This window comes from Piliocolobus tephrosceles, chromosome 2 (assembly GCF_002776525.5).
Source record: "Piliocolobus tephrosceles isolate RC106 chromosome 2, ASM277652v3, whole genome shotgun sequence".
Lineage (NCBI taxonomy): Eukaryota > Metazoa > Chordata > Mammalia > Primates > Cercopithecidae > Piliocolobus > Piliocolobus tephrosceles.
The window spans coordinates 82,010,006-82,031,693 of record NC_045435.1 but is presented as its reverse complement, the minus strand read 5'-3'; the positions used below and the strand labels follow the sequence as shown (position 1 = coordinate 82,031,693).

At 38.7% G+C, this 21,688-nt stretch overlaps 1 protein-coding gene across 1 annotated transcript in view; it reads left to right on the top strand.

The window, feature by feature from the left end:
• Nucleotides 1-21,688, top strand: part of CACNA2D3 (calcium voltage-gated channel auxiliary subunit alpha2delta 3) — a 958,661-nt gene that overhangs the window by 290,671 nt on the left and 646,302 nt on the right. The gene's annotated exons all lie outside the window — the stretch shown is intronic.

The following is a 21,688-nucleotide window of genomic DNA, read 5'->3' as shown; positions in this document are numbered from 1 at the left end:
TAAAAATATCAGCATTAACAAGAATTTGTCAGAGTTCTAAGCCTCATGGATATCTTTGAGGGGTTCAAGACTTTAGTGAAGGAAGTTACAGTAGATGTGGTAGAAATAGTAAGAGGACTAGGATTAGAAATGGAACCTGAACATGTGATTGATTTGCTGCAATCTCATGATAAAACTTCAGTGAATGAGAAGTTGATCCTTATGGATGAACAAAGTGGCTTCTTGAGGTGGAAACTGTTCCCAGTGAAGATGCTGTAAACATTGTTGAAATGACAAGGAGTGATTTAGAACATTTCACAAAGGTAGTTAATAAGGCAGCAGCAGGGTTTAAAAGGATTGACTCCAGTTTTCAAAGTTCTACTGTGGGTAAAATGCTATCAAACCACATTGCATGCTCCTGAGAAATCTTCTGTGAAAGGAGGAGTGACTTGATGAAGCAAACTTCATTATTGTCTTATTTGAAGAAATTGCCACAGTCACTCCAACCTTTAGCAACCATCACCCTGATCAGTCATCAGCCATACATGGAGGCAAGACCCTCCACCAGCAGAAAGATTACAACTCACTAAAGACTCAGATGATCTTTAGCATTTTGTGTCAATAAAGTATTTTAAAAATTAAGGTATGCACATTGTTTTTTAGACATAATGCTATTGCACACTGAATAGACTATGGTATAGTATAAACATAACTTTTATGTGTACTGAGAAAAAATTTCATATGATTTGCTTTGTTGCAATATTTGCTTTATCATGGTATTTTGGAACTACACCTGCAATATCTCTGAGGTATGCCCATATTCACTGAATACCTGTTATAATCCAGACATCGTGCTAAACAAAGGCAGTAGAAAGATCCAAGTGAAACAAAAACCAGAAAAGAGCCAGGATCTCACCTGTTTGATGTACAGTTACACAAACTGCTGCTTAACTACAGTTGTGATGAGTGTTACTTTTTATTTTATTTTGTAAAATTTGCTTACAGTATAATGTGTAGGTCTGAAAACTTGAAGTTTGACTTGATAAGGAGAGTTCCTTTCTGCCTTCTTTGCTTTCAGCTTTCTTCCGTCCTCCACAGTAAACCATTCTTGTGATTTCTCACATCATAAATTAGTTTGATATATTCTCGAACTTTATAAAAAATATAATAGTATAGTACATAGTCGTTTGTGTCTGATTTCTTTTATTGATCATGATGTCTGAAATTCGTCCACAGTGTTAGATGAGTTCCTTCTTATTTTCTGATGTAAACATTGGGTGCTGTACATTTCCTTCTAAACAGTGCTTTCACTGCATTCTCCTTTCTCTCATTTTAATATATCCTGTTTTCATTATCTTTCAGTTCAAAATGTTTTCTAATTTTCCTTGTTAATGCTCCTTTTTAACCTGTGGTATTAAAGTCTTCATATATGATTGTGGGTTCGTTTATTTGTTTAGTTCTAATGGATTTTCATTCATGTATTTTGAAACTTTTTATTAGGTGTTACATATTTAGGATTGCTTTGTCTTCTGGTTAATGCATAATTTTATCTTTTAGATTTTATCTTTTATCATTAAGGAATATTCTTGTTAGTGTGGATAGTCCTGGTTTTGCAGCACTAGCTTTTATATGCTGTATCTTTTTTCTGTACCTTTACTTATAACCTGTCTGCAATTCTGGTCTTGTTCTTTTTTTTTTTTTTTTTTTTTTTAAGTCTGACAACCTCTGCCTTTTAGTTGGATGGTTTAGTCATTTACACTTTATGTAATTATTGATATAATTGGATTTCCCTTCCTATTTCTTTCTCTCTGATTTTTTTTTTTTGTTGTTGCTGTTCATTTCTTTTCCTGTCTTCTTTTGAGTTAATTGAATGTGCTTTAGCAGATTATTTATTTTCTCTATTGGCTTTAAATCTACCTTAATTTTTGGTATTATATATCTTTTATATATATTATAAATCTCATAACATTATTTTTGTTTTGCTTTTGATTTTGCTTTGCTTTTGATTTTGCTTTAAATGGCTGTCTTCTAAAGAAATTAATGTAAAGACATAGTAATATATTTACTACATATTTACCATTTCTGACACTCTTCATTCCTTCATATTGAGTTGAGTTTCCATTTGTTATTTCTCTTCAGCTTAAAGAACGCCTTTCAGCAATTTTTAATTTTTGCTTTGCAAGTCTGGTAGCAATACTGCTCAGCTTTTGTTTATCTAAAAATATCTTCATTTTACCCTTATTTTGGAAGGATAATTTTGCTGGAGATAGAATTGTGAGTTGACGGATAATTTTTTTGTCTTTTAGCATTTTAAGGATGTAATTCCATTCTCTTCTGATCTTTAGGGTTTTTGATGATGTATCCACCAACATTTATATCTTTGTTCTCCTGTATTCAGTGAGTCATTTTTTTCTTCTGCTTTCAAGTGTTTTCTCATTATGTTTGATTTTTGGTGTACTACACAGTGTGATAAGGATGTTTCTAGATGCATATATATATATATATATTTTGGTGCTTGTTCTGCTTGGAGTTTGCTGACATTTTAAAATATTCTAACTATATTTGGAAATTTTAAAATAATTATTTCTTCAAAATTTTACTTGCCCCTTTTTCTTTATATTTCCTTCTGAAACTTAAATGACATATATGTTAGATTGCTTAATATCCTCACTGTGGCTCTTTTTATTTGTTTCCAATCTATAATTTATCTATAAGTTTATTAACTTTTTCTTCTTTAGTCTCCAATCTTCCATTAAAATTATTAAATTATTTAGTGACTGTTTTATTTCATATATTGTAGTTTTAGTTCCTGGATTTTCATTAAATCTTTTTTTTTTTTTTTTTTTTTTTTTTTAGTTTCCATTTTTTTGCTGAAATTCTCCATCTATACACTGATTTTTTTTTTTTTAAGTCTTTGAACATACTGACAATAACTTTTAAATTCCTTATCTGGTAATTTCACCATCTGGTTCCTTTCTTTTTCTTTTGACTGCTTTTTTCTTTTTAAGTCACTTTTTTTTTTTTGCCACTTCACTTGTCTAGTAATTTCTTATAGTATACTAGACATTGTGTTACATGTTTTACTGATTTGTATACATTTACTTATAAGTTTCATCCATGTAATGTAAGTTTAAATCAATTAAATTTATACTAGGAAATAGTATAAATAGTTTAAATCAATTAAATTTATACTAGGAAACAATTATTAAAGAGATGAAAAGGAGAGAATGATATACTGCATAGCAGGGCAGCCTCCAGTGGTTTGATCTTGTACATTCTAACATTATATCAGCAGTGAGAACAGCATTGACTTATTCATTCCAAAAGAACTACACAAGGTCATCTTCTAGCTAAATGAGAGAGAAAAATGCATTTCTGTTGCCGAATCTCAAAATGTAAACATTGTTTCTCAAAACCTTATAACTTTGACAACTTAATTGTATTAGTGCCATCCCCTGTTCTAAATCTGTATTAAGGTATTGATGTTAACAAGTTTAAAGACAAGAAGTGCAACTTTACAGCAATGTTAATTGATAAGGTTTTGTTTGAACTGTCATTTTATTTTACAATTTAGAGGGAGAAAATACCATTATTTGCTTCTTCCAAAATTGTCTTTTATTTTCCTATGCAAAGTTTCCACATTAGTGACCCTCTTTTTTTCTTTGCTGCTTATGTGTTTAGAAACTCTGGTCTTTTTATTTCTAATTGCATGAATAATGAACAACTTGGAAAAACTCCTATATGTGTTCCCCATTGCCCTAATTTTTCTTCTTCCAACATTTTTTTTCTGTTGTGACTATAGGTCTTAATTTGTGGGTAATGGTGGCTACAGAAGTCTGAATTGTTCGTTTAGAAAGTGAATTCTTTCCTACCAAAGTCTTTGGCTCTTTTATGATTCTTTTAACTTTTTTTTTTTTTTTTTTTTTCCAAAATGGGCTTTCTCAAAGCCTGGGGATATTTATTTTAAATAAATAGTTGTTTCAAACACATTTGTTTTAAATAATTCATTTTAAAAACAATATGTCAACAATTTCAATTTTATTAAATATTTCAACGAACAATTACTTCTAAAGTTTTGTTTTATTGTTTTTACATGCGCAACGTGATTGTGGTGTTTCAGACGTCAGACATTTTGTAAAGGGGACATCTGGGGACACTAGAGCGTTCTTGGCATATCCAAAATTATGGTAGATAAACCCTTCATGGTTCTGTTAATTGTAATATTTAGAGTCCCACAGTACATTTCCATAAAACTTAGTGTTTCTTTCATTAAGATGGCTGACTGCAGAAATCATTGGCAGACCCCAGAAATTACCTCAGCATGTTTCTCCAGAAAATTCTCTGGCAGTACGGGGAATGCCCTTAGGTTGTTGATTATTCACTAAGAATCTTGTGATCCAGGGATTTTCCAACTACTATTTAATTTTTAAATTAAACCTTGAATCTGGTGGTGATCCAGAAAGTAGACAGCTCACCATAAATTTTCCACTCTTATTTATGTCTGTTAATTTGCCTGATAGGAATTAGAATTAATTATTTTCTACTTTCAGGTTATTTTGTGATGTAGATTGTCATAATATACATATTTCCAAGCATGTGCCTGTGGCATGGTAATCCTAATTTCTTCCAATTAAAAATTATTTTATGACTAACAACTTTAGGGTATTTCTCTTTGTTGGTAAATAATACTAATAGGCTATAGTAACAATGATAAGAGTAATAGACACCATTATTGATAATGTATTAAGTACAGGAAGTGGTATAAGTCCTTCACAGACATTATTTCATTTATTCTTCTCCATATAATCCTATGGGGTAGATACTATTATCTCTGTTTTACATAGGGAGAAACTAAAGATTGAGAGGCCAAGTGATGGACCCAAGGTAGTACAACAGTGGATGGACGAATCACACCCAAATCTTGCTGGCTTCACAGACCAGTAAGCCATATTGCCTCACAAGACCATAGGTTGTAACACTGACCTTACTTTTCACTGGACAATTCTTGTGAAGAAATAAATTGAAGATGAAACTTAGGGATTATTTGAAAGGTCTGTCAAGTAATTCAAAAATAAATTTTCTAGAATGGTAAATTCTGACCCAGAAACACATGAAGAAACAAACAAACAAACAAAAAACCCTCTAAACTAGATATAATAATTTAGTAAAAATGATTAAACATTGCTTTATTATTATTACAAATGTATACTTAAGAGAAACAGTTTCTCATTTGGCAGTTGGATCTATTTTCCACATAGCACGTGTGATCTTTTAAAACACAAATATGGTCAAGCATTTAGTTGTTGACACTTGCATGTTGCTTACACTTAGAATAAAATATTAACTCCCAGGTCACTTGTGAAGCTCTGCACACTTGCCCAAGATTATGCAGTGGATTGGCAGCTACCTCCAGTGTTTTCTCGTGGTGTCTGCTCTGCTCCTGTCCCATTCCCTTCCATTTCTGGAGCCCCCAATAGGATTTTTTTTTGTTCCTTTTCTGTCTCCTCCAGCAAAATATAAGCTCTGTGAGAGTAGGCACCTGACTTCTAGTAGCATGCCCACAAATGTTTGTTAGAATCTGTTACATGCATAATGGTGACACAGTTAAATCCACAGGTGATTGGTTATCATCAGAGTTGTGAATTGTTAGTAATTCATGAAGTTGTCATCTGTTTATTTCAATTAGAAAAAAAACCTGATTCTTTCTTTAAAAAAATACTTATAGCTTAATCATATGAGATTTAATTATTGCTGTAAAATTCAAACACATTTTCATATACTGACAGGAGACCATTAGTGAAACAGTTGGCTTTTGTTGTTACTGATAATAAATTAATGAGTTTGCTGGTTTTCCTCATCTAGATGATATTTTTCTACCACTTTATGTGCAATTATAAATATATAACTATACCAATTATGAACAAGGTAATTGATTATATTTAATGGCTATTATATTAAATTAATATTTACCAGGTTATTTTATTAAACAGATCTATGTTTATAAAGAAAACATTTTTTAAATTGGAAACAAAAAATTGGAAGGGAAACATACTCATACAACTCAAGTTTCCACTGTCAGGCAGGTGTCCACCCATCTCCACAGTCCCATACTCAGAGCTATAGACATAGTATGTCTTTGGCAGGCCGTCTCTTTAAAAATACAGGTAGGAACTCAGAGGGAGGCATAATCAGCTTCTAAGGATGAGTACTTCATAGCAAAAACTGTGGTCCTGCCTGAGTATTTGTGTCAACCAGAAAGTATACTTCTAACATTATCATCTTGGAATACCTTTAAAAGCCATGAGAGTCAGTCTTTCATGGAAAATCCTAGATCTGACATTTCACTTGTTTACAGCAAAATAAAACAACAACAGCACAAACAAACAATTGGGAACACAGAGCAAAACAAAACAGACTTTCCTATGCTGGTAGTTATTAATGGAGGGTAAAATAATAATTTTCTTTTTTGGAGTATTTTCTTTAGTAGCCAGAGATTCTGAAGTTTTACTAATCAGCTCTGTGAACTTGGGCAAATCATATGTTCTTTCAGACTATGAGTTGGGACTGGTTTATTTTCTTTCCTGATCTAGAATTATCAAGTCTTTAAGATTCTGATATTTTACATGGAACTGATAGCAACTATTTTTCTGTAGGTTGTGTGCTCATTCTTTTAGGAAATCTAGCAACTTCTACAGATATAGCATTATCCTAAGGGAAATAATGTCTAAGAATAAGATTCTCTATTCTCTCCCCATCTCCTCAAATAAACATACACTTTCTACTTTAAAATTGAAACAGGTAAATTCCAAGGAAAGGTTGATTGGATCATTTACACACAGATCTTGCAAATAATTTTATTTTAGATGACAGGGGTTCGTGTTTGGTGTGGAGTGTGTGTGGGTGTGGAGAGTGTGTGTGTGTGTGTGAGTGAGTGTGCGTCAGGGTTTTACTCGTGTCACCCAGGCTGGAGTGCAGTGGTTGTGATCATGGCTCACTACAGCCCGGACCTCCCAGGCTCAGGCGATCCTCCCGTCTCAGCCTCCTGAGTAGCTGGGACTATAGGCACATGCCAGCACACCCAGGTAATTTTTACATTTGTAGTAGGAGACATGGTTTTGCCATGTTGCCCAGGCTGGTCTTGAGGTCCTGGGCTCAAGTGATCCATCTGCCTCGGCCTCCCAAAGTTCTGAAATCACAGGCATGAGCCACTGCACCCAGCCAAGGGTTCTTTTGAATAATATAAAAGGATTTTTTTGGGTAATTTTAAGAACTTAACTTTCAAACTGCAATGTCTGTTTTACTCCAGATGTTAGTTTGCTGTCTAGTTGAAGACATTAATATTCAGAACCAGATTAAACCTTTGCTTTGACTTACTTGGAAGTAATTCTGTCCTGCATATCAATGTGTTCATAATCTCTCCTTCTTCCTCAAAAGTTTCCGTTTCACCATGAAATGTTTTTATATGTGTATTTTAAAGCCGTTTGTCTTCTTGTTCTGTTTGAGATTGGCTGAAATGTAGAGGTCACTCTGATTAAGAGGAGGAAGCCTGGGCCAGAGGAAAGGGAGGAATTATAGCTTAAAGGCAATATTTTTTGAAATCCAGATCAAGAAGAATGATGAGCCACAACACAGCTCTTGTCTGGTCAGAATGCCTCTTCGATTACAAGGAAATGAAAGAGGATTCCTTATGTCTGCCTCTGCTGTTTGCTGATTAATGTTCTGGATGAGGTAGATATTCACTGCTGAGAAAATGTCTTCTGAAGACAGAAAGACACAGATTTGAACCTGTCTTTTTTTCTCACTGGTGGTGAGACTGGGCATATTTCTTATACGCCCAGTTTGTATAGTTAGGAAGAGGATAGCCTCCCTACAGGGTGTCCGGCCCCCACAGGCCAGTTGATCTACCTGAAGTATTAATATTTAGTACACTCTTTGGTAGAGAAGATGATCCCGGTTTGGGTAACCTTTATCATTATTGTGGTCATTATTTTGACCCGTATACCCTTGAAATACAAAGATGTTGATTATAATTGCATATTTAACCTCTACCTCCTTTGTGGACTGTGGCCTCCAGGGACCACATCTGCTTTCAGCCCTGTCAGCAGAGCTTAAGTACACAGCTGGCGCTCAATAACTATTTGAAGGACTGAATGACTCAACGAAAAAGTGAAGGATCATCTCAAGAGTTAGATACTCAGTAGGATGAGAGTGAAAATACCATCTGCCAAAGAGAAAAAGTGACAATACCGCCAGCAGAACTGGGAGTCACTTCCGCAGTAGGAAGGCTGTTCAGTCTCGAATTTGAGCCATGTCAAGCCTCTTTGCACCCTTGTGGCCCACAGGATGGGGTGTCCTGTGTTCACAGAGGGGCTGTGCTCAAACCCTTAGTCACACCTATACCCTCCTGGGTGTGGGTGGCAGATAGAAGCCCCCATCTTACTAGTCAGAGAGAACAAAAGACCTGGAACAGTTTCCCTGTGCAGTTAGCCAGTTTTGGAGCACCAGGCTAGCTAACTGCTCAGTTTCATTTTCTTGTTGTTTTACACAAGTACCTTTATATATGAGTAGAGAAACACAAACAAGAGACTGCTGCTAGGACACATTTTATACTGTTCTTCCAATTTCATTAATGGCCTTGAAGGATATCCCTCTTATAATTGCCACAAGTATCCTGCTTTTATCATTAAATACCAGTGATTATATTCTATACTTCTTTTTGACTCTGTGTGCCAGTTTTTTCTGGGACCTCCTGAATTAAAAGTGACATTTTAGGGAAGGTAGTCTGAGAACATGCTGTCCCACTGAAGTTTCCAGGAGCACCTCCATGCTCTTAGTTATATCTTAGCAGTTACAGATGTCTGGAATCTGGGGCTTTATTCATTCAGCTTTTATTTTTTGTTTTTTTGAGATGGAATCTCGCTCTGTTGCCCAGGCTGGAGTGCAGTGGCACAATCTTGGCTCACTGCAGCCTCTCCCTCCCGGGTTCAAGCAATTCTCCTGTCTTAGCCTCCCGAGTAGCTGGGACTACAGGTGCATGCCACCATGCCTGGCTAATTTTTGTATTTTTAGTAGAGATAGGGTTTCACCATATTGGTCAAGCTGGTCTCGAACTCCTGACCTCAGGTGATCCACCCACCAAGGCCTCCCAAAGTGCTGGGATTACAGGCATGAGCTACTGCACCCGGCCTAATCAGCTTTTTTCTCTTCTCTCTTCTCTTCTCTTCTTTTTTGTTTTCTTTTCTTTTTTTGAGATGGAGTCTTGCTCTGTCGCCCAGGCTGGAGTGCAGTGGTGCAGTCTCGGCTCACAGCACCCTCCGCCTCCTGAGTTCAAGTGATTCTCCTGCCTCAACCTCCCAAGTAGCTGGGACTACAGGCACATGCCACTACACCCAGCTAATTTTTGTATTTTTAGTAGAGATGGGGTTTCACCATGTTGGCCAGGGTGGTCTCGATCTCTTGACCTCGTGATCCACCCATCTTGGCCTTCCAAAGTGCTGGGAGTACAAGTATGAGCCACCATACCTGGCCCCTATTCAGCTTTTAAAGACAACATTACTGTCAGATTAAAATCAGCAAAACTCTCTTTGGTTTGCTGTCATCTATATTGGACTTCACAGGTCTCATATGCCCCAACTTCAGCTGCAGGTTTTGACCTCGAATCTCAGTGACATCTCCTGCCAGGTCCACTTCCAGTCTCAGGTTATCATTTGAGAGGAGTTACAGAATCTTGGCTCAGAATCACAAGGTGTGCCTTACACTTTAGACTGTTAGGCAGTATTTGGGGGTTATGACGATCAAATTTAATCCTCAGACCAATCTTGGGGGAGGAGACGTACTATTATTGCTCTTACTTCATAAATGACCAAACTGACACCCAGAGAAGTTAAATAAATTACCAAAGTCACAGGGGAGGAAGTGCTGGACCTGGGATATGAAATTAGCTGAGTTTGTTGTTGTTGTTGTTGTTTCCTGTGACCAGTGGGTAAACATTAGGCTTTCTGGAAAGCAGCTTTTGTTGATGAATATTTGCCACATTTTTCTTTGATCTGGTAGTGATGGGAAGTTGTAATAAATTTGGAAAACAGACTATCAAAGGTACAGGTTGAATTGAGTCAGGTCGGCGGTGTTTCTGTTTTCTTGCTCTATTGGGTTACAGCATGGTGTCCTATAGTATTCAGTGCTATTGCTCCTGTGTTTCCTGGTCACCCTCTACAATACGCATGATGCTTTTTCCTGGAAGTTTTGCCCTGAGATGAAGCAAGAGGCACCTGTGGTCAGATGCTGGGGCAGTGAATGTGTTTGTCGTGTGTGAGAATGTATCTATAATTGGCAGCATTTCTATACCAAGGGCTTGTATGCTTCTTACTGTAGAAAACAAATCTTTCCTTGGGTGAATATCTTTGTTTGTTTATTGTTTTCTTGGATGTACTTGCAAAAGAAAGGTTCTAGAATGTTTTCCCTGAAGAGGAAAGATTCTAGAATATTTTTCCTGAGACTTGGACAGTCGGAGGTGCCTTGATACAGTCAGACACACTGTGTTCTTGTGTTTGCTTTTGCTTCTTCTGCCCTTTTTTCTATTATCTTTCATCTTAATAGACTAAAGAGGGGAAAAAGGCAGAGCAGATGACACCTGCTCCTGAGCCAGGAGAGCCTCAGTGGTCCCTTGGGAGTGTCTGCAGATGGGATTCTGTATATCCTTCCAGCGTGGCAACAACCAGTTCTGGATTTGAAAAGTTGACCTGGACTCCACAGAGGGGTGGGGCAGCGGTTGTTGGCATGTTTGCTTTTTCTGGGAGAGGTAACTGTTTCCTGCTGCATGGTTATCCTGTTGAAGGTTGGGAAGCAGGGCACGTTGACGATAAGAATTTAATGAATACATATGAGAAGGGGAGATTCAAGCCACTGAGCAGTGTATTGCCCTAGGCGACTGCGCATTTCAAGATGGTGAGATATTTAAGGGAGTATATTTCAGATCATCATGGAAGAAAAGATGTGCAAGGAGTGTTGGGATAAGAGCCCTTGTCCTTCCCTGTGTTTCCAACAGCAGGTGGGCGGTCCACCACACCGAGAGCCTTATGAATCACCTCTCAGTGTTGTCCATTGTCCTTGTTTTTATAATTCATTTGTAGCTTTAAAAAATATGATTAGGTCTGCCCTTGTGCTCATTATTCCACGTGGCAGAGAGAATGTGTTTTAATTTATTCTTTGCGTCTAATTGTAGTGTCTGCATGTCAGGGTTCACTGGTTAGAGAGAGAATGAGCCCTGCTTTTGTAAAGCAGTTAATTGAACCTGGTAATGATGATTGCCTGCAGTCCCCTGGGGTGGTTCTGGTTCCTGGGCTTTACCCCTCATGGTGGTTTCCAGCAGCTAATGTGCTGTGACACTAAAGATTTTTCTAAAGGTAACAGTAATAGCAAATTGGAGTTTGTGTACTACAGACCCTAATTGCAGTAGTGTTAGTAACCTTTTCTGAGTTCGTATGCATCTTTGGTGCTAGAGACATTTGAAGAGCGTGTTTCCAATTTTGAAATGTTTAAGAAAATGTTTGGAATACTGGAAACAGACAAAGGACCAGTGTGAAGGATATAGAAAGAACCCCTTCCATATCAATAACAACATCAAAATAAAAACTCATCAGTATCAATCTGCTGCAAAGAAACGGTAGAAAAATAGGTAACAGATACGAAGAGTGAGTTGACAGGAGTGGAATTATATGGACAAAGAAAAGATGCTCAATCTCACTAGTAATCAGGGAAAAGTAAATTAAGGCAGCATCATTTTACTGATCAGTTGACAAAATAATGAAGATGGTGATGATGATGATGATGATGATGATGATGATGATGATGATGATATCAAATGTTGATAAGGGCCTGAGGAAATGGGGTTCTTGCTGGTACAGCCACACTGCAGATCTGTTTTGCAGAAGCTTTTAAAACTAAAAATGCACAGACCCTACGAACCAGCAACTCCACGCCTTGCAATCTGCCTGCAGAAACACTAACACATGTGCACCAGAATGCAGTGTTGTTTGATTTAGCAAAAATTGACTAACTGCCTAAATGTTTGCCTTTGTGGGAAAAGCTAAAGCAACTGTGGCCTTTCCATGGAATGGGACAGCAGGCAGAAGCGTTATTCCTTCTAGAAGGAAGCAGTTCTACAGGTAATGGCTGGGATAATGCCCAGAGAATATTGTTAACTTTAACAGGCAGAGGCAGGATTCAGAATTTTTTGTACAATATGATATAATGCAAGTTAAAAGGGAAACTGATCTTATATATTTTGTGTGAATAGCTGTATACGTCTATCGTGAGAGAGGAAAAAGTCTGTTGATGACATCTGGGAAGGGCCTGGAGTTAGCAGTGGGGCCAAAGCGGATATGTGCCTTGTCTGGGATGCTTAGATTTGTGTAAGGAAATTATTTGGGGGTAATCAAAATTGAATTTAAAACATTTTTAAGACAAAAAGAAGAAATGAATTAGAGGGTAAATATTGATTGGTGTCTACAACTTGTTTACAATAGTTTGCAACCTGGTATTTTTTTATTTAGGCCTCAGGATCCTGCCTGGGGTTTTGGGGAAAGTCAACTGAGACCTGTGTGCCTCCTTCTCCTTTGCACCCTCAGCCCCTAGTACCATGCCTGACACAGAGCTGGTACTGATTCACTATGCTCTGAATTCATATTGAGCTTGGAGAGCAATGCTTGTGTGGAGTGCTTTGTTGACTGTGGGTTGCAGGCATGTGTCAGTGATCAGCTATCATCATCTGCCTTATAGTCAGAGGTGCGCCCCTGGCTTCTGATTCTGGAGAATGGACTCTGTACATAGGCCCTGGTTTTAAACAAGCCTCCCTTGTTTTCCTGAGTAAAACGTGCCTTAGCCTGTGTCACAGTGGGGATTCCATCCTTTCCAGCTTGATGCTTTTCTCTCTGACCTGCCTGGAGTGTTAGGAACTAGGCCCACTTCATGGGCCTGTGACATGCCCGGGAGCACAGGCCCCATATTCAGGAGGGTGCCATACTGGGTTTAATGCTCTTCTGTTGCCATCTTGAAATTCTTAATTTTTTTTTTTTGAGACAGGGTCTCACTCTGTCACTCAGGCTGGAGTGCAGTGGCATGATCACGGCTCACAGCAGCCTCAAACCCCTGTGCTCAAGGGAGCCTTGTAGCTCAGCCTTCCGAATAGCTGGTACTATAGCTGCACACCACCATGACAAGCTAATGTTTTCTGGGTTTCTGTTTGTTTGTTGGGGTGTGTGTGTGTGTGTATGTGTGTGTATGTGTCTGTGTGTGTGTTTGTAAAGACAGGGTCTCACTTTGTTGCTCAGGCAGGTTTAATAATTTTTGAACAAGGGGCCCTGTAATTTCATTTTGTACTCGGCCTATAGATTATGTAACCAGTCTTGGTTAGAGTGAGCTATGGGACCTCCCCACAGCCAGGCTGCGAAAGGAGGCAGGAGCCCCTGGGGTGCAGGTGCAGCTGTGAGGAGAAGCTCCTGGCTCCATGAAAAGCAAAACGTGCTAATGTTGATTGAGGTACGAAAGGAACTCTTTATGACAGCGTGGACTTTCGTGTTTTTCAAAGGAGGCCATGGAATCTATTGGTGTTTTTGCCCTGAGGACAATAACCACTTCCTCCTTTTGTGCCTGGACGTACATTAGCCGATCACATTTCCTGATGAGCCTGAGCCTCTCTGAAGGAAAGCTTTACTACGTGGCTTCTGGAGATGACGAGGCTTTTATCCTCTGCTGAAAGACTCTGTTTTGCATTCCAGTCAGATTCTGAGCTGTAGATGGAGCCAGGACTTGGGGTGGGCTCTGCACTCTGGGGACGGAGCAAGTGACCAGGAGGCAGCACTTGGTCTACTGTGGTCCATTGCACTTAGATTCCTCCACACTGCCTCTGCTTATCCTTGCCATTCTCTCCCTGCATCCCTGCATCCTCCCATCCCCACATCATGTATCTCCCATATCTGCATCTCTCACATCCTCTTCATCTCTGCATCCCCACATTCCTGCATTCTCCATATTCCAGCATCGTATGCATACCTGCATCCCCAGATATTTCTGATTCCCGCGTTTCTGCATCCCGTCTGCTTTGCTCACAGAGCTGGACCTGGGGGTACAGAAAAAGAGAAGAAGGACCCCCGACCTGTTCTGTCTCCTCCTTGAAGCAGCTTCAGCTAATGAAGGAACATGGATTTAGAAGTCAGAAAGGACTGGGTGTGGTGGCTCACGCCTGTGATCCCAGCACTTTGGGAGGCTGAGGTGGGCATATCACCTGAGGTCAGGAGTTCGACACTAGCCTGGCCAACGTGGTGAAACTCCACTTCTACTAAAAACACACAAAAAAATAGCCAGGCGTGGTGGCAGGCACCTGTAATCCCAGCTACTCAGGAGACTTAGGCAGGAGCATAGATTGAACCAGGAGGTGGCAGTTGCAGTGGGCCAAGATAGCACCATTGCACTCCAGCCTGGGTGACAAGAGTGAGACTCCATCTCAAAAAAAAAAAAAAAAAAAAGAAAGTCAGAAAGATTTAATGTCAAAGGCCAGGTGGCCATTTAATAGCTGTGCAAATTCTTAGGCAAGTTACTAACTCCTCTGATGCACAGGTTAAGGATAAAATGAGAAAGGAATCTAAAGCACTAGGCTTGAAGTTGTTTAAGCATCTTCCCACTCTGCTGTTCATCTCCTTTTCTGGAATTTTCCACGGTATCCCTGTCCCCTCTCCAACCCTCAGCTCTACCCCACCTGAACACCTGAGGATGCCAGAAATGGCCAAGGCAGAGTGGGTTCGGGTTTTCTTCTGAAATGTAGATAAATCAATGAACTCACCTTTCTCTCGTGATCACTTTTCGGGGAGCTCAGGTCTTGCTTGTGTCAGTGAACCAGCACTGAGTTCCAGACTCCTCTGAAGCACCAGGCCCTGGCTCAGGCCCTAAGACTAGAGAAGGGATGAGTCCGTCCCCTGCCCTGGAGCATCCCACTGCTCTGCCTTCTGACCAACAGAGTAAAGCTTTTGGAGGTCTGGCTCAATGAACGATCTTGTTGCCCTTCCACAGACCTAGAGGGGATGTATACAGATGGGCTCTTTGGTGGCCCAGATTTCATCAGGGCAGTTAAAATCTGCATACTCCTAGCCTCAGAGACATTAGCCACCTGTATGGTGCATTGGAAGTTGGTTGGTTTACGTAAGAGTTGAGTTGTTCCTCTTGGTCAGACAGTTCAGTTTCATAACTATAACTCAGGTGTGTGTCCTGGAGAATTTTTCAGATAGATGTCATCTCTGGCTTGTATAGTGGTCAAGAGAAGAGGGGCAGGGCCCCTCTGTATCATAGGTTCGCTGGTTGGAGAGAGCTGGTAGACACATTATTATTTTATTCTGACGGTACAGGATATTTGTAAAGTTTACTTCAGGCACCAAATGCTAATTTGAAATATATACATATGTATAAGAATGCCGTAAAATAGCAATAATTTTTATAGCTCTAAATTATGTTGTTGTTCTTTAGCGTTCCATCTTTGTTATAAACTGCACTTTAGAGATGTGTCATAATATTTGCCTTTCCACTCCTTTTAATGGGTGGGGATATTTTGGAATCAATTACACAGTGCTTTTGTTTCTCACATTAAATTTACCACCAGTTATTCCCTTAAATATTTTGAATACTGAAAATAATTTCTTAGGTGACATTAATTATGATGCACCTCCCTACTGAGCTATTCTTCCCTGGCAATATTAATGATAATGTTTCAGCATTCCTGACTGGTTCTGTCATTAATCCATCATAAATACCAGCCCCAATTAGTGTGAACAAGTGAAATCAGTTGAGCAGTGAAATGTGTATGCCACAAATAGAGGATAGATGCTGTGTCTGTCCCCTGAGGAACAACTGAACTTGTCAGCTGTCAAATCTGAATTCTTAATAGTTTTGTGTAAAAATGCATTCTTTGATTTTTTTTCATTTTACAAAGTAATTTGTAACCACAGTTGGTGGTGATGTCTGTTTATAGAGTCTTATCCTTTGATTTCTTTCCATTCTGTTAAATCAGAAAATCCCTTCTAGATTCAAAGGTAATATGCTGTTAATGTGTCTGCTTGTACTGTTTATACCTTTGTGTCTTCCTTGACCCTTCCTTCTTTTTCTTTCGCTTCTCTCTCCTTCTCTCTTCCTTCCCTTCTTCCTCCTTCCCTCCCTCTCTCTTTTCTGCCCACAGTTCTTTCCTTTCTTTGTGTTCTGTGTACCCTTTCTGTGTTTTGGACTGCATTACCAGAAGGCAAGAACGAGACTGTTTATTTGAGTATATGTTTACTTGAGCATGAACTGGGATGCTCTCTGCCTGGTCATTTGGTGGTGTAGAGTGCCAGAAAGCCCTGCACATGTAGGTTATCTATACATATCTGTTGATGGATAACATTTTTCATAAAACACAATTTTCGAAATGTGTTAACAGAGAGCAGAATTTAAATTAGCAAACATCTCAGACACATAGGCTTCTTCTCCTTGGGTCTCCCATCCAGAAAATGGCCGTTCATTTGGTTAAGATGTGCTGGGAGGGCCTCTTATATACTTGACATCATGCTTGGTGTGCACTCCCAGTTAGGGATCCAGGATTATTTATTTTCAAATTAAGACACTTTTAAAAATGAAAGAGGAGCTATTGATGATTACTCTTGGACAAGAGTTAGAAGCCAGAATTACCCTAGGCAAATGGTAGGATCGCCAGATAGAATATAGGACACACAGTTAAATCTTAAATGTAAATTTAACTGTGCCTCCTGTATTTTTATTTGCTGAATCTGGCAACCTCATTTGTAGTCATAAACACATGAGCCATGCTCCCTGCCAGTGCGGAGTGTATAGTCTAGTAAGCATAACTCCCTCAGGCTCTATGCTGATTATCTAACATGTCACAACAGGATTCACAGGTTAATAACATCGCCAAGGTCAGACAGGTAGGACATGGTATGGGGGACAAGGGATCAGGACCTGGACCAGAAATCCAGCTGCCTACAAAGCCCTTGTTCTCTCTGTGATATCCTCCTCCCTGACCAGCACTGTGGTAGCAAGGGGCATCTTTTGCAGGCTTTTAAGAGATTCTGCAGGGAAGTTAAGAGCCCTCAACATGATTTCTCCACTGCTAGATTTTCCAGGCAGCAGGAGGCAACCAGCTGTTTTCACTGTATCAAACCCAAAACATGTCAGGCAGAAAAAATGTCAAGTCATTTTGAAAAATGTCTGAAGCATAATGTGCTTGACAGGGGTGAAATAGCATTGGCCATAGTCACGTAATTACTACCTCAGTGTTTGTTTACCATGCAGCCCTTTCTTCTTCCACTCGAATTAAATCAATCTGAGCAACAATGTGGCTTTATAAAACCCAGGTCTCGGCTGCACACAAGTTAGACTTTCTCAGGTTCTTCGTAAGCGTGAAACTTGCCAGGTTGACTAAGCAACTTAACAGTGTCTTCCATGTTCATATCTTTAGACTAAACTCAGACAGACTTATTGAATTAAAGCAAATGAGGGTCACCTATTTTTTTCTGCAAACAATAAATGTTAAGATAGGATGAGGCACTGAGGTCCGGGCTTTGATTTGAATTTAAGCTACGGCCAGACACCATAACATGACCATCCACTAGATGTCGCTGATGATTCGCACCAGTGCAGCTGGGAGTCCACTTATGGATGTTAAAAAAATCTTTAAAAATGTTGGGCCAGAGTTTAAAAATCTGGAACTTCGATATATTTCTTTTTCTTTTTTTCACCTTTTACTTTTAAATATCTTCTTTGTGCCCATCCAAATGGGCCTTATTTCTGCTATCAACGATCTCTTTCTACCTTTCAAAATTTAGCAAAAAACAAATTAAAGAGGGTAACAAAAGTCTGCCTTATTTAAACCCTCTCACTCTTTGTGTCTGTTGCCTTTCTTCCGATATTTTTGTGAAACTCCTCAGATGTCATTTCCTTGATGCATTTGGTTACTCTATATTAACATAATTTATCTAGTTACTGTAGAGTTCCTACATCTAATGAAGTTGATTTTCCTTTTTACAGATTTATGCTTGATTTATTGTGAGGAAGGAAAAGTCTGTCTTACCGTTGGGACTTTGCCCTTGACACTAGGAGAGATCAGATGCCTGTTGTAGCCCAAGGAGGGTCAGCCATTATGGCTTAAAGACCCAAGCTGGTGTGATGTACCTGGAGGAAGATGCGATGGTTTGGGTTGGGGGTTATAAAGCCAGCCCTCTCTGGTATATGGAATAAATTCTCAGTTGGGCAACAACAAAAGCAGAAAGACTGGCAGCTGCTATAGATTTCCACTCTTAATGAGCTACATTTTTTCCCCCAGAGCATGGCTAATATGGGATAGGATCCTCAAATTTAAAAAAGGAATGTTAAAAGGGAGCAAGATTAGCTTTAATCAACTAAAAAAAAAAAATCATAAAACTAATTTGCAGAAAAACTTGAGACCCATGGAAAGTTTTCTTGTAAATATTATAATGGCAAGCAGTTTTTTCCTTTCCTTTCCATTTCTTTTCTCCTCGTTTCCTTCTTTTCTTTCTTTATTCCCTCCTAATTTTCAAATGGCAAACCTCCTGATTTGGCGAGGAGGGACTGGGTAGGTGAATGTCTCTGTATTTGATTGTGAATTTGGGCTAGATGATCCTGTTTTCACAGGAGACCCTCTTTAAGAGTGGTCTTAAGCTTCTCAGCTGTGGCTGAGGTTTCAGTGAGAGTTGAAAAGACTGGTAGATTTCCTAGGGGTTATATCGTGATGGTGCTCTACAGACAACTGGATTGCGAATGGCACTTTGCCAGACTCTACTCAAGTCCCATGCCTACCCTTGGTACCCAGCAATATGAAGCCCCCTAAAATGTGAAGTACTTGTCTTTTGCCACAGATTTTTCTCAGATGTTGGAATAGCATTCACTTGAGGTAATTTCTGTTTTATTTTTATTTTTGAGGTAATTTTTAAATAGTCTTCTATGGATTTCATTATACCGCAGAAAATTTAACATCCATGAAATAAGAATAACGTAATCGTAAGAGGGTTAGATTTCCCAGTCATTGGGGAAAAAAAGGCTCCAATTCCCTGATTATAATCTGACAATCTGTTTAGAACAACAGGGAATGAATGCCTATAAATGTGTACTTGACTATATTGGAGATGGAAATTGGAGAAAATGCCACATCAAAACACAAAACACTTTCTGAGTTCCTCCATAGTATGAATTAATTATATTTAATATGAATTATGTCCTTGCTGTGCAACAACTTTCTATGTAAATTGTGGGAAAAATGTGAAAACATTTCCAAGCCCCAAGCAGGTTTTACAATAAGCTTATATATGCAGATTTGTTATTATTTGCTAGGTGTCTCTTTCAATACAAATTATTCTGTGCACATTTATCAAAATGTTGTATTGCTATTTTTTACTTTCAAAAATGTTCCTGATATGTTCCCTCCCATTCAATCAAAGTGTTAAAAATATTGAGGTTGGAGTCAGTAATACAGCTTTCATTGAGTTGTTGGGCTTGTTCAGAATTCTCTGTGCGGATATTATGAAGATTGCCAGTGGATTATTTGGCTTTTGTAGTTTATAACTCCAGAACTGACATTTGGAATTGATACCATCAAGTAACCAGTTTTTGTATCTTTGATTAAAGTTTCCAACTCAACGTATGCAGAAGTTGGGCTTAATCCCATATATGATTTGGTTGCTTGATGGGTTTTGAGTATTCTGGATCCTTCGGATATGTCTAGGGTCTGCCCTGCACTAAGCTCCAAACCACGTGTATCCATGAGTCTCCTCCAGACCTGCCATGACTTTGACTTTTAGACTATAGTTAGTGCCTTAAATCTATGAAGATTTTGTCATTGGAGGGTTTCTCTACGTTTATTTGATTATTATTGTGGAAATTTGCTTGATAACGAATTCTTTAGTGCAGTAACTGATAACAGTTGACCCTTAAACAACACAGGGGTTTAGGGGCACTGACTCCTGCACAGTAAATAATTTGAGTATAATTTCTGACTCCCCAAAAACTTTACTACTACTAGTCTCCTGTTGACCAGAAGCCTTACCAATAAACCATAAACAGTCAATTAACACATATTTTGTGTGTTATATGTAGTATATACTGTATTCTTAGAATAGATTAGCTAGAGAAAAGATAATGTACTAAGAAAAATCATAAGGGGCTGGGCATGGTGGCTCACGCCTGTAATCTCAGCACTTTGGGAGGCCAAGGTGGGTGGATCACCTGGTCAGGAGATCGAGACCATCCTGACTAACATGGTGAAACCCCATCTCTACTAAAAACACAAAAATTAGCCAGGCGTGATGGCAGGCACCTGTAATCCTAGTTACTTGGGAGACTGAGGCAGGAGAATCGCTTGAACCTGGGTGGCAGAGATTGCAGTGAGCCGAGATTGTGCCACTACACTACGGCCTGGGCAACAGAGTGAAACTCCGGCTCAAAAAAAGAAAAAAATCATAAGGAAGATAAAATATATTTGCTATTAAATGAAAGTGGATCATCATAAAGGTTTTCATCTTCATTGTCTTCACATTTAGTAGGCTGATCAGGAGAAAGAAGAAGGCTTGATCTTGCTGTCTTGGGAATGGCAGACGTGGAAGAAAATCCACATATAAGTGGACCTGCTCAGTTCAAACCCATGTTGTTTAAGGGTCAACTGTATATATGTACATTTTTAAAAATTTATGGTTGTGAAAATGTGGCTTTATTTTTATTTATTTATTTTAGACAGTCTCGTTGTGTTGCCCAGGCTGGAGTGCAGTGGCATGATCTTGGCTCACTGCAACCTCCGTCTCCTGGGTGGATTCTCGTGCCTTAGCCTCCAGAGTAGCTGGGCTTATAAGCAGTGCCATCATGCCTGGCTAATTGTTGTATTTTTAGTAGAGATGGGGTTTCAGCTATGTTGGCAAGGCTAGGTCTTGAATTCCTGTCCTCAAGTGAACCACCTGCCTCAGCCTCCCAAAGTGCTGGGATTACAGGCATGAGCCACCACACCCGGCCAAATTTATAGCTATATTAAAATATAAATTTCTAGCTTTATCAAAATATTAACTTATAAAATACATTGATAAAATTGATTGTTTAAACCTAATGTCCATTTACAGAGGCTCCTTAGATAAATTTCAGCCATAAAAACTGTAAGGGTCTATCTGTGGTTGTAATGGTGGAAAAAATATACATGCTATGTTTTCAGGCAACATGAAAACAATCAAAACTGCAAAATGCTTTGTATTTTTGTGGTCTCATTTTCATTAATGTGTGTGTTCATAGATATACGTCTAGAAGCCTATAAATCACCAGAATAGTAGGATTATAGCTATTTCAACATTTTTGATCCTTCTGAACCTTCTGATTTTTATATTATTTTTGTTATCAGAAAATAAATAAACTCTTTTCTGTCTGGGATAAACAAAGGTCTTATTATTTCAGATCTCTCGACTCACGGTGTGTTTTCAGATGCTGTTATCAATATATAACTAGAACAAAAAATGCAGATGTATTTCTGTAATGAGGTGAATTCTAGAATACAATGTTTTTCTCCAAAATATTATAATTCATTTTAAAGAAAGAGGAAACGAAAAACATGCTCTTTCCCTAATTATCTGTGATTTTTTTCCCTTGAAAGCAAAAGTATTGATATCGCATTCTAAGTGTTCAGTGC